This window comes from Leuciscus leuciscus, assembly GCF_965113295.1.
Source record: "Leuciscus leuciscus genome assembly, chromosome: 20".
Lineage (NCBI taxonomy): Eukaryota > Metazoa > Chordata > Actinopteri > Cypriniformes > Leuciscidae > Leuciscus > Leuciscus leuciscus.
Genome location: NC_138744.1, coordinates 33,914,085 through 33,928,264, shown reverse-complemented (window position 1 = coordinate 33,928,264; position 14,180 = coordinate 33,914,085).

Here is a 14,180-nt window from a genome sequence, read left to right as displayed (position 1 = left end):
AAGAAGTGCGTTTGCACCAATTCGGAGGGAAATGAGGGAAGCTGGCATCCAGAATTTTCTCCTTTATCCTGCTACGCTGAAGGTCATTCTCAATCAAGGCGAACCAAAGATGCTGTATTCCCCAGAGGAAGCAAGACACTTTCTCGGTTGCCAGTTAGCCACTAACCCCCGCTGAACTTCGGCTGGTCATTTGCTGAGATGCTCTAAATTCTAACATTCAAGGTGACTGCTATTTTATAGAGTTCACCTCACTTTATTTTGTACGCCATAATTTTTGAAAGGCTAAACTCTCAGTAATGTATTTCTTACCGGGTTGTGTGACATTTCTTTCTTTTTTTTTTTTTCATATAGCTAAATGTGTATTATTATTATAATTATAATTATTACTATTATTATTATATAATTATTATTTATTTATTTATATATATATTTATTTATTTATATATATATATATATATATATATATATATATATATATATATATATATATATATATAATTTATTTATTTTTTATTATTATTTTTATTATTATTATTATGTACTTGCTAGCCATTATGTTAGCACTGGGCCAATGTTGGCCCCCTAGTGGTCCGCGAAAAGATGACCTAAACTAGGCAAGTGTTTATAAAATTGTCACTTATTTAAGGGACTGTTCATTTTTTATTTAAGGGGCTACCGGAGGAGTTTTGAGATCTGTAGTCAAAAAATACATGACCCTCCCTTCGCCAGCAATACATTTTTCTATAACCCTCCAAAATGATTGTGAAAAAAGGCATGACCTTCCCCGATAATTTATTGATTACTTCTGGTTTGCGCTTGGCAAAGATGTTCAGATAGCCATTGTTTTTTTACAACCATAAACTCCTGCTTTCTCATCTTACTAGGGCTGTAACGATAGATAGACCAAACCTACGATTCGGTTCGTATCACGATTTTTGATGTTTTCGGTGCGGATGCGGTGTGACGCGTTCAACATGTAAGGGTGGCACTGCCAATAAAGCATCTAAAAGCTGTCACAAAGAACCGACAAAAGTAATGATATGAATATGTCAAATAGGCCTAAAGCAAGGAGACATTTTAATTGTTTATTAATAAACAAGTGTTTTCTGTGTCGACTGCAAAGATGAAGAACGATGCTGACTCGCGATCTTCACAGTAGTGAACGCGCCAGAGATTTCATATGGATGACATAAGCAGAGAGCAGTCTGTTTTCTTTCGTTTTGAATTGTTCTGTTTAAAAGTAGACATTTCAAGCTTTCTATATATTTCTCAGGTCTGTGAGGCAAGTAGCCTAGCCTACCTTACGCTGAGTTTCGGTTAATTTATGAGACGAGAGTCCAGTTCACTCGCTGGCGCCTCCGTGTCATGATTATCTATTTTCTACTATATATTCTTATTTATTAAATCCAGGAAATTGGTTGATGAAACATTGATTAAAATTAAGATACAATTAATAAAAAACGAAATTCACTTTAAAGAAAGGCTTTGTGCTTTCTGTTTGGTCTCTGTGAAAGTTTTAAAGTCGCTTTCAGAGCGGTCATGTAATGGAGAACTGTCACGTCCGTAACATTGTTTTTTTTTCCTCATAAATGCGAACATGAAAAATAAAATAAAAAGAAGATTTTATGTTCTGTGGAGGCCGACCCTTCTTCATCCGGTGGGTATATTACCTTTGGTTTACGCAGTGTAATTCATAGAATTACAAAAAAATATTTTGCCACCTAAAAGTTAAAGATTTTTTGTGTCACGTCACATGTGTATTTCCCTCATATTAAATATAAAACGCATGTGTAGACTGATATTTTTCTAATGTCTTGACTCCTTTATTAAGGGAGTAGCCTATGGATATATAAACAGACGTCTCAATATATTGGTATTAAATGCATTTTCTGAGAATTTATATTTTCAAGTTTTGACTGCAAATGTCACGTCCATAACGCTGGAATTGCCCAATTTTAACGAATTTATCCTCAACTAGTTTTTTGGTCTAGGTATGTATTTTTTTCAGCATTTTATTGTTACCATAGTTACAACCATAGACTTCCTATACCCACCACCTCAGTTTTAAACTAATGGCTCTTTGGAATGACAGTAAGTGGGACCTAGGCTGTTACAGTATGTTTAATTGCAGTTTTGTTTTTTTCACATGTGCAGTTTGTTGTTCATATTAAGCTGCAGCTCATTTCACATTTACTTTTTCAAATGAAATAAAATTCATATAATAATTTCTGATCATATCATTGCATTTGTGTTTGAATAATTAGTTTTTGACTTGAAACAGTTGCATATTAAACTTAAATTTAGCTTATCCTTCCAATTCTGTTGTTTTTTTGGGGCGTGTTAGAGTGGGATTCTGTTAGGTGGTCCTCAGAAAAAAATTGGAAGATAAAGTGGTCCTTGGCCTGAAAAAGTTTGAGAAACACTGCTACGGATACTAAAACAAAAGGTGTCCTAGTTTTGGTGCGGAGGACTTTAAATATCACTATTCTGGATAAAGGCTGTGATTTGGATGGTAGAGTAACGCACATAAAAACAGCTGTGGAGAATAGGAATATCGTGTTTCTTTCAGTTTACGCTCCATGTACTCCTGACCCTGCTTTCTTCTCTTTACTCTCTTACTCAGTTTATCTCTTGAAATTTTCCGACTTTGAAATTGTAATGGGTGCAGATATGAATTCTGTAATGTCCCATACTTTAGATAGATCTCGGTCAAAGGAATCACACTCTCAAGCTCTTTGTTCTGATAGATTACGGCAATGTGCAACCTCATCCTCACTGGTGGATATTTGGCGATTACTAAACCCTTCTACTAGGTCTTTCACTTTCTTCTCTGGCCCTCATAAAACCTATTCACGAATTGACTATATTTTTTTATTTCTACTTCTTTATCTTCAGCTGCTCAAAATGCAGATATTTGCTCCCTATCGCTATCTGATCATGATGGTAATTTGTGTAGTTTATCTTTGGTCCCTCGGCCATCTCGGGCCCCTAGATGGCGATTTAACTCTAAGCTGTTACAGGATGGAAACTTTTGCAGTCAGTTCAGAAAAAGGTTTGCTGAGTTTATTGAAATTAATCGAGGCTCAGTGGACGATCCTCGAACACTTTGGAATGCGGTTAATGGCTTTATAAGGAATAACTCAATTTCATATACCTCTTTCCTCCAGAAAAAGCAACACAAAAAGATAGTTGAACTGGAATTCCAGCTTCAGAACTTGACAAGAGATAATCAACGATTTTTTTCGGACAATACACTCAGCAAAATTATGGCGGTTAGGACTGAACTCAACTCATTACTGAGATCCAGGGCAGAATTTTTGATTCAAAGATCCAGGCAGAATTACTATTTTCAGGGGAGTAGACCAAGTCACCTTTTAGCTTTGAGATTACGCAACAGTGAAAAGTTTGCTAATATTCCTGCAGTGAAATCCCAATCTGGGGACATTATGACAGATCCTAAAGATATTAATACCACTTTTCGCTCTTTTTATTCTAATCTTTATACTTCTTCTAGTGGTGACCCGGACTCTTCTGCTTCCTTTCTATCCAATCTTGATTTACCTCGGCTGTCAGATTCAGATTCTGAATATCTGGCTGAACCGATTACTCTTCAGGAGCTGGAGTTAGCAGCTAAATCTATGAACAAAGGGAAATCCCCTGGCACAGATGGTATTCCAATCGAATTATATACAACTTTCTGGTCTGACTTAGGCCCTCTGATGTTGGATATGATACATTTTTCAGTTTCTCAAGGTTCATTTCACTCATCGATTAATATAGCTATTATTTCTCTCCTTTTAAAAAAAGACAAAGATCCGACTTCCTGTTCTAGCTATCGGCCACTTTCTTTGATAGGGACGGATGTTAAATTGTATGCTAAAGTGCTGGCCCGACGCTTAAAGAGATTTATGAATAGATTAGTTAATTATGACCAGACAGGGTTCATTAAATCTCGTTCCGCCTCGGATAACTTGCGCAGGCTATGTCATATTGTTAATTCAGCGAGTATGTTGACTTCCCCTTGCGCAGTATTATCTCTGGATGCGATGAAAGCATTCGACCAGCTAGAATGGAACTATTTGTGGGTGGTTCTACAACATCTGGGTTTAGGATCAAGTTTTATAAACATGATTAAAATTCTGTATACCAATCCAGCAGCGACTGTTCTTACAGGTTCAGTTTGTTCAGAACCATTCTTTATACAGTGAGGTACTCGTCAGGGTTGTCCGCTTTCTCCTTTGTTGTTTGCTTTATCCTTGGAACCCTTAGCTCAAGCTGTCCGACAATCTGAAATTATCTCCCCAATAATTATAAGGAACACACACCATCATATCTCTTTGTTTGCTGATGACATCTTATTGTTTTTGGAACATTCTATCCCTCAGGTGTTGAATTTATTTGACAATTTTGGATCCCTCTCTGGGTTTAAAATTAATTGGAGCAAGTCATGTTTACTTCCCCTCAACTTTAAAACTGAGTCCACGCCCCTATCCATATCTATGCCAGTGGTTCAATCCTTTAAGTACCTGGGGATAGATATCTTTCCATCCCTGCAGGATATTATCTCGAAAAACCTGAATAGTATTTTAGCAAAAATATCCTCAGACTTGGAAAATTGGTCTCGTCTCCCTACTTCTTTTCACGCTCGTATATCTGTAATTAAAATGAATGTTCTTGCACGTATTAATTTCTTTTCATCTATGATTCCTCTTTCTCCACCTGCTGGCTTCTGGAATAAACTTGATGCATGTGTTTCTCGTTATATATGGGATGGGAAACGTCCTCGAATCAAGCTGACTACCTTGCAACGTAGCAGATTACATGGAGGTCTGTCTTTCCCTAATTTTAGACGTTATGCTCAAGCCTTTACCCTCCGTCCTTTATCAGTCTGGTTTGACCCTGATGCTTCAGTGTCATGGAGAGCAATTGAGGAATCTATAGTTTATCCCTATGAACTGAAGCATCTTGTTTTTTCTGGGGTTCCACTGAAGCAGTGTAAATCTCAGTTTGGTCCTATTGTTTCTCATCTTCTCTCCACTTGGAGGGAAGTCGAAAAGCAAACACACCAAGTTACAATCTGGCATAGGCATTCACCTATTTTCCATAATAACAATCTTTTGTCTGGCAAGGCCCCTTTTCATTGTCCACAATGGACGACAAAAAAAGTAAACACTTTGGGAGAGATCTATGACGATATGGGTCTAAAATCATTTCAGAACATTAAAGCTCAATATAATTTACAAGGTACATCTTTTTATATGTATTTGCGAATAAGATCGGCCCTTCGGGCATATGGGGTGCCTTGGGATTCCCATTTACCTATTCACCCACTGCGCAAATTCATCCTTCCTTCTGAGAGATCTCCCTCTTCTGTTTCGGTTATTTATCAGTATCTTCTTGAGCATTCATACAAACCCTTATCTATTACAACTGTTTGGGCCAAGGATCTTAATGAAGATGTGCATGTTTTATTTTCGGATCAGGTATGGAGCATAAAGTTGTCTTCAAGGAACCCCAATCATCAAATGATACACTGGAAATTACTACATAGGGTTTACTTGACTCCTATGAAACGTTTCTATATGAATCTATCCTCCTCTCCCAAGTGTAATCTATGTTCTCAAGGATCTCTAGGCACGTACTTGCACTTCTTTTGGGACTGTCCTTCTCTCTTACCTTTTTGGACCCAACTCTCACAGGACTTATCATATTTGTTGGACACTGATATTTCTTTGACCCCACATAGTTTTTTCTTGAACGATTTTAGGGACCTTACCTTATCCAATCGACAAAGATATTTACTGTTAACCGCTCTCACAGCAGCAAAAAAAAATGTTAGTTAACCGCTGGAATCCTCCTCACACAATGGACAGAAGAACATGGACAGTATCTTGGCTGGACATTATATCAATGGAACTCTCAACCTCTCGTATGCATGGATCCAATGTTAAGACTGTGAATTTATGGCATGCTGCTTTTGATATTGTGTCAACTTTTTTAACATCTATGTAATTCATTTATTTATTTATTTTCTATTATATATTTTTTCTCTTTTTATTTTATTATTATCATTTTTATTTTATTTTTATGATTGTTTTTTGGGTCTACATTCTATGTTTGTATTTGATTTGTATGTTTCTTGAAGTCTACCAGGGGTGGGATGGGATGGGTTGGGTTCTAGATTTTTGCGTTGTATTTTTGTTTTTCTTGATGTTAAAAAAGAAAACTTAATAAACAGTTGTTAACAAAAAAAAAACAAACATGTAAATGTAAATCTTTATTTTAAGGTGACACAGTTACACATTACTACATGTACTTACTATAGTAATAGCAGTACATTATGCATTATTACAAGTAACTAACCCTAAACCAAACCCTAACCCTAACTGTATAGTAAGTACATGTAGTTAATTAATATTACTCTGCACTTATTTGATCAAGTACAATGTAACTACATCACTTTAAAATAAAGTGTAACCATTTTTAACTGTAGTGTTATATTTGATATAACATTTAAAGTTAATATCTTAAATGAATTACACTTTATTTTACAGTATGTACTTACAATGTACTTATAGTATACTTACCCAAGAAAGAACTGGTAATTTAAGGTAAGTACATGGGCTAAGGTTATGTTTAGGGGCAGGCTCAGGGTTAGTACCTAATTATTTAGCACAGTTATTGAAATTGTTATAAGTACATAGTATATGTACATGGGGAACAGGACTGTAAAATAAAATGCTACCCTTAAATGTACTTAATTGCACCTTCATCAAAACTTAATTAAAATTTAAATAATGACATATATGTTTCAAAACAAATTACATTAAGTATTTTAGTTTACCATAAATTCGAGTACATTCAGAACTGAATACAGTAATTTGTTGTATAGAACATAAACTGTAATAGTATGCTTTGTGCCATGCATAAATCATCCGATTACGGATTATATCCATATGGCACCATTACAGCCATATTCATGAGTCTCAATGAGCTTCACAAAACTAGTAGCTGAAATGGGAATGAAGCCTATTGCTGTTTGAGCTCCAAGCATACATTTAAACATACAGAACATTTTAATCTAGACAGGGATAACAATTAAACCTTAAAATAAATACATATATCCATACATATATCACACTAATGTTGTTTTTAGAGTACTTTTTCAAAATGTGGGCAAATATTGAGTCACAAATATTTGCTGAAGCTTCATCCAGTTGGGATGTTCATGGGTGCTGGTTTAAACTGTTTAGTGGCCCCCCAAAAAATTAATGCATCTTTTCTTAGTGCTGTTTCATGAAGCCAAAAACCTCATATCTTCTCACTCCTTCAGGCTCAGCAAACTGTATAGAGCTGATCAAAGGCATGAAATGGCCAAAAATCATCCTTAAATATTTATTTATCATCTCTGTACGGCGTGTGTTTCTCATTGGATGTCTCTTTCCTTCTCAAAATTGGTGTGATTGTTTTTGATCGTGTTTACTGTGGAGCTCTAGAGAGAATTCATTAGCAGTAATTAAGCTTTTACTTGATCAGGGCTTTGGGGAGCAATAAAAAGAAACACTTATGTGAAGTCAGATTACAGGAAGCAGTGTGGAATGGGAATGGCAGATTATCAAGTCTGAGACTCTCTGATCACAATCTTGTTAGCGCTTTATTTGTCAATCGCCTGCTAATGCTTACATCGAACCTGAACTAATCCAGACTCCAATTCCTGGACAACAGCTTATCGATGTGGTTTGGTGGAGGCTAGCGGTGTACCACCCTTTTGAAACCAAGACTCTGATTTAATCCAACAGTCATTAGTGTGTTAAATAATTAAACTGCTCCAGCCTGTTGTGTTCGACCAAACCCACCCCTTTTTCAGCCAGTTTGTAATGATTCATAGGGGTGCATTCAGGTTGATTAGGACACATTTTGCCATTGAGGTAACTGTGAAAAAGTGTCCCAGTCAACCTGATTTCCCTCCTATATATTGTGTAGCTATGTTTCTTGCTGTGTAGTAAAACCTGAGCTGAGTTACAATACAACCCTTTTCAGTGGTTGATAGACTGAATTCAAGTCAAGTCTCCTTTATTTATATAGTGTTTTTTACAATACAGATTGTATCAAAGCAGCTTCACAGTGATAACATGAAAATAATACAACAAAGTTTGTTTCAAGAAGAAAATTGCGTCATTGTCCACCTTAAGTAAGGCAGATCAATAATATGGTTGAATATTAAATGTCCCCAACTAAGCAAGCCAAAAGCCAAGGCAACAGTGGCAAGGAACCAAGCCTCCATCAGTGACAGAATGGAGAAAAAAAAACCTTGGGAGAACCCAGGCTCAGTCGTTCAGTTCTCCTCTGGCCATCGAGCGAACAGTGTATGATTATGATACAGGCAGCATTACAGGTCAGAAGTCAGGTTGGTCGTGTCGATGAGGCCTTCTCAGGGCTGATGAGGCTGGCACTTCAGGGATGCATCATGGATGGGACCAGGTGCAGGTCCATCATCTGATCTGGATACGGCCGGGGTCCAGCTGACTTCAGTAAACAGGGAGGGACTGGTTGACACTTCAGGACTGTTGTCATCATGTCCAGGCACAGGTCCTTCATCAGATCTGGATACGGCCTGGATCCGGTGGACTGCAGTAAACCTCGGATAAACAGAGATACTAATATTTGCGTAGACGCCATCCTTATTCTGATGTAACAAGTACATCTGTACAATGTGTTAAGAGCTCGCTCAAGTGCTGTGGATCTATACCATTAAGTGCTTTGTAAGTGATCAGCAATATTTAAAAATGTATACGATGTTTAATAGTGAGCCAATGCAGTGTTGACAGAACCGAGCTAATATGGTCATACTTCCTAGTTCTAGAACTCTAGCTGCTGCATTTTGGACCAGCTGTAGTTTGTTTATTAAGCGTGCAGGGCAACCACCAATAAGAGCATTACAATAATCTAGCCTCGATTTCATGGACTAATTGTTCTGCATTTTTCATTGACAGCATATGACATAATTTAGATATATTTTTAAGATGAAAGAATGCGGTTTTACAGATACTAGACACGTGACTTTCAAATGAAAGATTGGTATCAAAGAGCACACCCAGGTTCCTAACCGACGACGAAGGTTTGACAGAGCAGCCATCAAGTGTTAGACAGTATTGTAGGTTATTACGTGAGGAAATTTTTTGTCCAATAATTAGAATCTCAGTTTTTTTCCCGAATTTAGTAGTAGGACGTTGCTAGTCATACAGTTTTTTTTATATCAGCTAAGCATTCCGTTAATTTTGTGAATTGGTAAGTTTCGTCAGGGTGTGAAGAAATATATAGCGTATCATCAGCATAACAGTGAAAACTAATGCCATGCTTCCTAATGATATCTCCCAAGGGTAGCATGTACAGAGTGAACAGCAACGGTCCTAGTACTGAGCCTTGTGGTACGCCATACTGAATACTTTTGATAAGACATCTCTTCATTTACTGCAACAAACTGATAACGGTCAGATAAGTATGATTTAAACCATGCTAATGCAATTTAATTTTCGAGTCTAAATGCAGCACTAAGATCGAGTAACACTAATAGATAGATACAACCACGATCGGATGATAAGAGAAAATCATTTGTAACTCTAATGAGAGCAGTCTCAGTACTATGGTACGGTCTAAATCCTGATTGAAAATCCTCGTAGATATCATTTCTTTCTAAAAAAGAACATAGTTGTGAAGATACTGCCTTTTCTAGTATCTTTGACAGAAAAGGTAAATTCGAGATCGGCCTGTAATTGACTAATTCTATAGGATCAAGTTGTGTTTTTTTTTTTTTTAACAAGCGGTTTAATCATAGCCAGCTTACAAGTTTTTGGTACGGATCCTAATGACAAAGATGAATTAATGAAATTAAGAAGAGGATCTATGACCTCTGGAAGCGTCTCTTTCAGTAGCTTAGTCGGTATAGGGTGTAACATACATGTTGTTGATTTAGATGATTTAATGAGTTTAGCAAATTCTTCCTCTCCTATAGCAATAAATGAATCGAATTTTTCCTTAGGGAGACTACAATGCACTCCCTGATGTGATACTGTAGTAGACGGTTGCATATAGTTATAATTTTCTCCCTGATGTTATCAATCTTACAAGTGAAGAAGTTCATAAAGTCATTACTGCTGTGCTGCCTGGAAACTTCTGGGCTTGAAGCTTTATTTTTGAGGTCATCTGACAAATGCAGACAACAAAAGTTTGCCATGAATTGAATGCAGTACAATGATTCACATTCACATTCAAAAAAAAAAAGAAAAAAAAAATCGGTATTTTGAGAAATGGTCAATGTCATAATTGTATTTTTATTTATTTTTATTTATTTATTTTGGTATCGGTCCATATGTGAGCACTGTTATGTATCAGTGTCTACCCAAGCATAAAATATGTTTGGTGCAACTAAAAGTATATGAATACTCACATTTTTGTTTTAAAGGTGTCCAGCAAACAACTGACAAATATAACTCAGGTGAAGCTAAAACAATTATAGCGTATTCAGACGGAGGGAAACCTGAGCTCAACTATAACAGATGGCAAAAGAGAAGATAGTGAACAGGAAACAGACCCTCACAATATTTGCCAGAGCTTATTTGCATATGTTGTAATGCTATAAATTACTCAACCATCTGCTCACCTCATATGTTTGATTTGACAAAGGAATGTAAGGTAGACAATGGAACAAAAACATTTGGTGGTATTCCAATAGTTCACAGTACATCTTTGATACAACTACTACTGTGATATGTACACAAAGCCAAGATATTCCATTAGTAAGCATTACGTCCTGTCTCACTATATTTACATGCCTTCTGTATGCTGTATTAGGATAGTTTGGTGGGCTAGTAATGGATACACATGCTGTGTGTAAAATGCCCAATTTAAACATCAATAAGAACATGAAAGACTACTCTCTTCTCTTGCCTCTTTGGTGTGTGTGCTTTGTCTGAAAGCGAAATCTCACTCACTAACAGTTTTAACCACTTGGCTGGCTCATAAAAGACACACTGATCTTGTGTCCTTTGTGTTTAAAAAGCGATGAGGTATGCATAATTTTTTGCGGTCTTTGATGATCAAGAAGGGGCTGTTCACGTGACCAGCTGTGCTCAACTTTATGCTCACTCTTCTGATAGCATCTTTAATTGGAAAACATTCCTATCTGGTGAGTGAATGTTTTAAATGACACAAAAAGAATGAAACCGAAAGCTTCATAAATGTCTTTATATATAACCAGGGGATGTTCATGCGTTTGCCATATAAAAAGGCAAAAGGAGTTTTTTCCCCAAATCACCTCATAATCTGCTGTCTGAACAACTACCAAAACAATATGTAACTAATACGCAAACCTTGTATTTGCCAATTATTTTAGTTTCCTGGCACCCGTGGGAGTGTGATTCTGACAGTCAGTTTTTGACAGTAAAACAAACTCTATCAAACTGGCCAAACATGGCTAATGAGGATGCCAAAGAAGCATGCTTTCAATAATAAGCAAAGGGCATTTAGCCATGAAGAAATCAAACGCTCTTTTACAAAAATTACTGTTGATTTCAGTCCTAATATGATGCCAGTTATTTCAGTTTGTCTTCAGAGTTTGTTGTGCAGCCCATATACCTCACTATAGAGTGACACCATTTTGTGAAGTTGCAAACACTAATCAATGGTGTGTGGGTTGTCAATGATCCATTTGCAAATAAATAAATAAATAAATAAAAATTCATAAAGTGTCATCTAATTTACAGTCTTTTATTTATTTGACACTCCTATTTAAGCATTTCCTTTAACTGGGGTCAGAGCACTCCAATACTTGAATAGTGGGTATATAAGATGCTCTGTCAACTTGATACAAATTAAATTATTTAATATATATAATAAATTTGAAATAGCATGTTGCCTTTATAATATCATATTTATAATATGAGTATGGGGGTCCCAGGGATCCTCATATTCCAGTGTATTTTATATGGTCTGGATTTTTTGTTTTCACTGTTTACTTTCAGCCTAGAGCTTACAGAAAGTCATTAGTTTAAGAATATAGAAATTTTACATGAAGGTATATTCTTTAGTAAATAAATATTTAATGAACTTCCTTCTTCTGTTCTCTTTATCTATGTCACGGGACATTACAGAGAAGTGGGTGGATCCAAATGTAGCAATGTTATAGTCAGGGCAATCCAACTCGTCGTCATCCATGCAAAGGTCAGAATTAAAGTAATCAGAATCGTAGTCATCCATGCAAGGGTCGAAAACAATTTTAATAAGTCCGATAACAAATACGCAAAATAAACAAGAAACAAAACAAGAACATGCTTGTAACAGACCTCAGATGTGTAGCGTGACATTCAACAATGACTCCGTGACATGAACTGAAACAGACAGGGTATTTATACACAGACACTAACAATGTGATAGGGAACAGCTGAGTGCAATCACGAGCGATGGGAACAGACAAAGGATCATGGGAATTGCGGTTCCAGAGTGAATGGTGACAGGAAGGGAAAGAGACCTCTAGTGGACACCCGGGGAAACACAAACCAGACACTGTGACATAACCCCCCCTCTACGGAGCGGCTACCAGACGCTCCAAGACAAGAAACAAAAACCAACAAAAGTCCAGGAGGGAGGTGGAACGGTGGAGGATCAGGGGGAGGGATGGAGGGCCAGGACCATGGATGGGAACGGAAACAGGGGGTGACGGTTTTGCCCGGCGGCCAGGGCGAAGCAGATAGTCCGTCGGGTGGACAGGGCGAAACAGACGACCCATCGGGGCAGCCAGGGTGGAGCGGACAGTTCATCGGGCGGCCGGGGCGGAGACGACCCCTCGGGCGGCCACGGCGGAGACGACCCCTCAGGCGGCCACAGAACAGGAACAGGCACCCGCTCAGGAACAGACACCGGCTGCTCAGGAATAGACCCCGGCTCAGGAACAGGAACAGACACAGGTCGCCTGGCTCAGGAACAGGAACAGACACAGACACAGGCTCAGGAACAGATACAGACACCGGCTCGACGACGGCCATCTTGTCAGGGGATACAGGCTCGGCGGCGGCTATCTTGTCTGGAAACACTGGCTCGGCAGATGTGACCTGAACGATCTCTTGATCGGCAGACGTGACCTGAACGGTCTCTGGATCGGCAGAAGCGACCTGAACAGTCTCTGGATCGGCAGACGGGACCTGAACAGTCTCTGGATCGGCAGACCTGCTGTGTCTCCTCCAAGCACGCAGTACAGCTACTGCATAAAAGAGGAAGACAGCCTTCCTTGCCGTGGCAGGGATGATGGTGGGTATCTCCGGGACAATCTCTGGGATGAAAGCGGGCTGCACGGGGACGACCTCCGGGATGACAGCGGGCTGCACGAGGACGATCTCCGGGACGACAGCGGGCTGCACGGGGACGACCTCCGGGATGACAGCGGGCTGCACGGGGACGACCTCCGGGACGACAGCGGGCTGCACGGGGACGCCCTCCAGGACAACAGCGGGCTGCACGGGGATAACCTCCGGTACCACAGCGGTCTGTACGGGGACGACCTCCGGGACGACAGAGAGAAGGGAAGTCTTCCTCCTCCGTCGTTTCTTATGGCGAGGTGCAGGCTCTGTGCTGAACAGAACCCGCGGCGAAGGGTGCTCTGGGCTGAGCATCACCGGCCCATGGTCGAAGAAAGACCGGAGTGGAGAGTGGGTCCGGGGCTCACCTCTAGTACTTCCTCCCCTGCGGGCTCCACGAGTCCCTGAAAATCTGGCCAGACGGGTTCCCCTAAAAGACTCTCTATCATCAATGGAAGGGGGTTTAGGGGATTTGAGCGCCATGGCCTCCTCATTCTGGCGGGCCAATAAAGCAAAGCCCTGAAAAATGTTCAGGCTACTGGATCCATTAGTTGACGGAGTCATTCTGTCACGGGACATTACAGAGAAGTGGGTGGATCCAAATGTAGCAATGTTATAGTCAGGGCAATCCAACTCGTCGTCATCCATGCAAAGGTCAGAATTAAAGTAATCAGAATCGTAGTCATCCATGCAAGGGTCGAAAACCATTTTAATCAGTCCGATAACAAATACGCGAAACAAAACAAGAAACAAAACAAGAACATACTTGTAACAGACCTCAGATGTGTAGCATGACATTCAACAATGACTCCGTGACATGAACTGAAACAG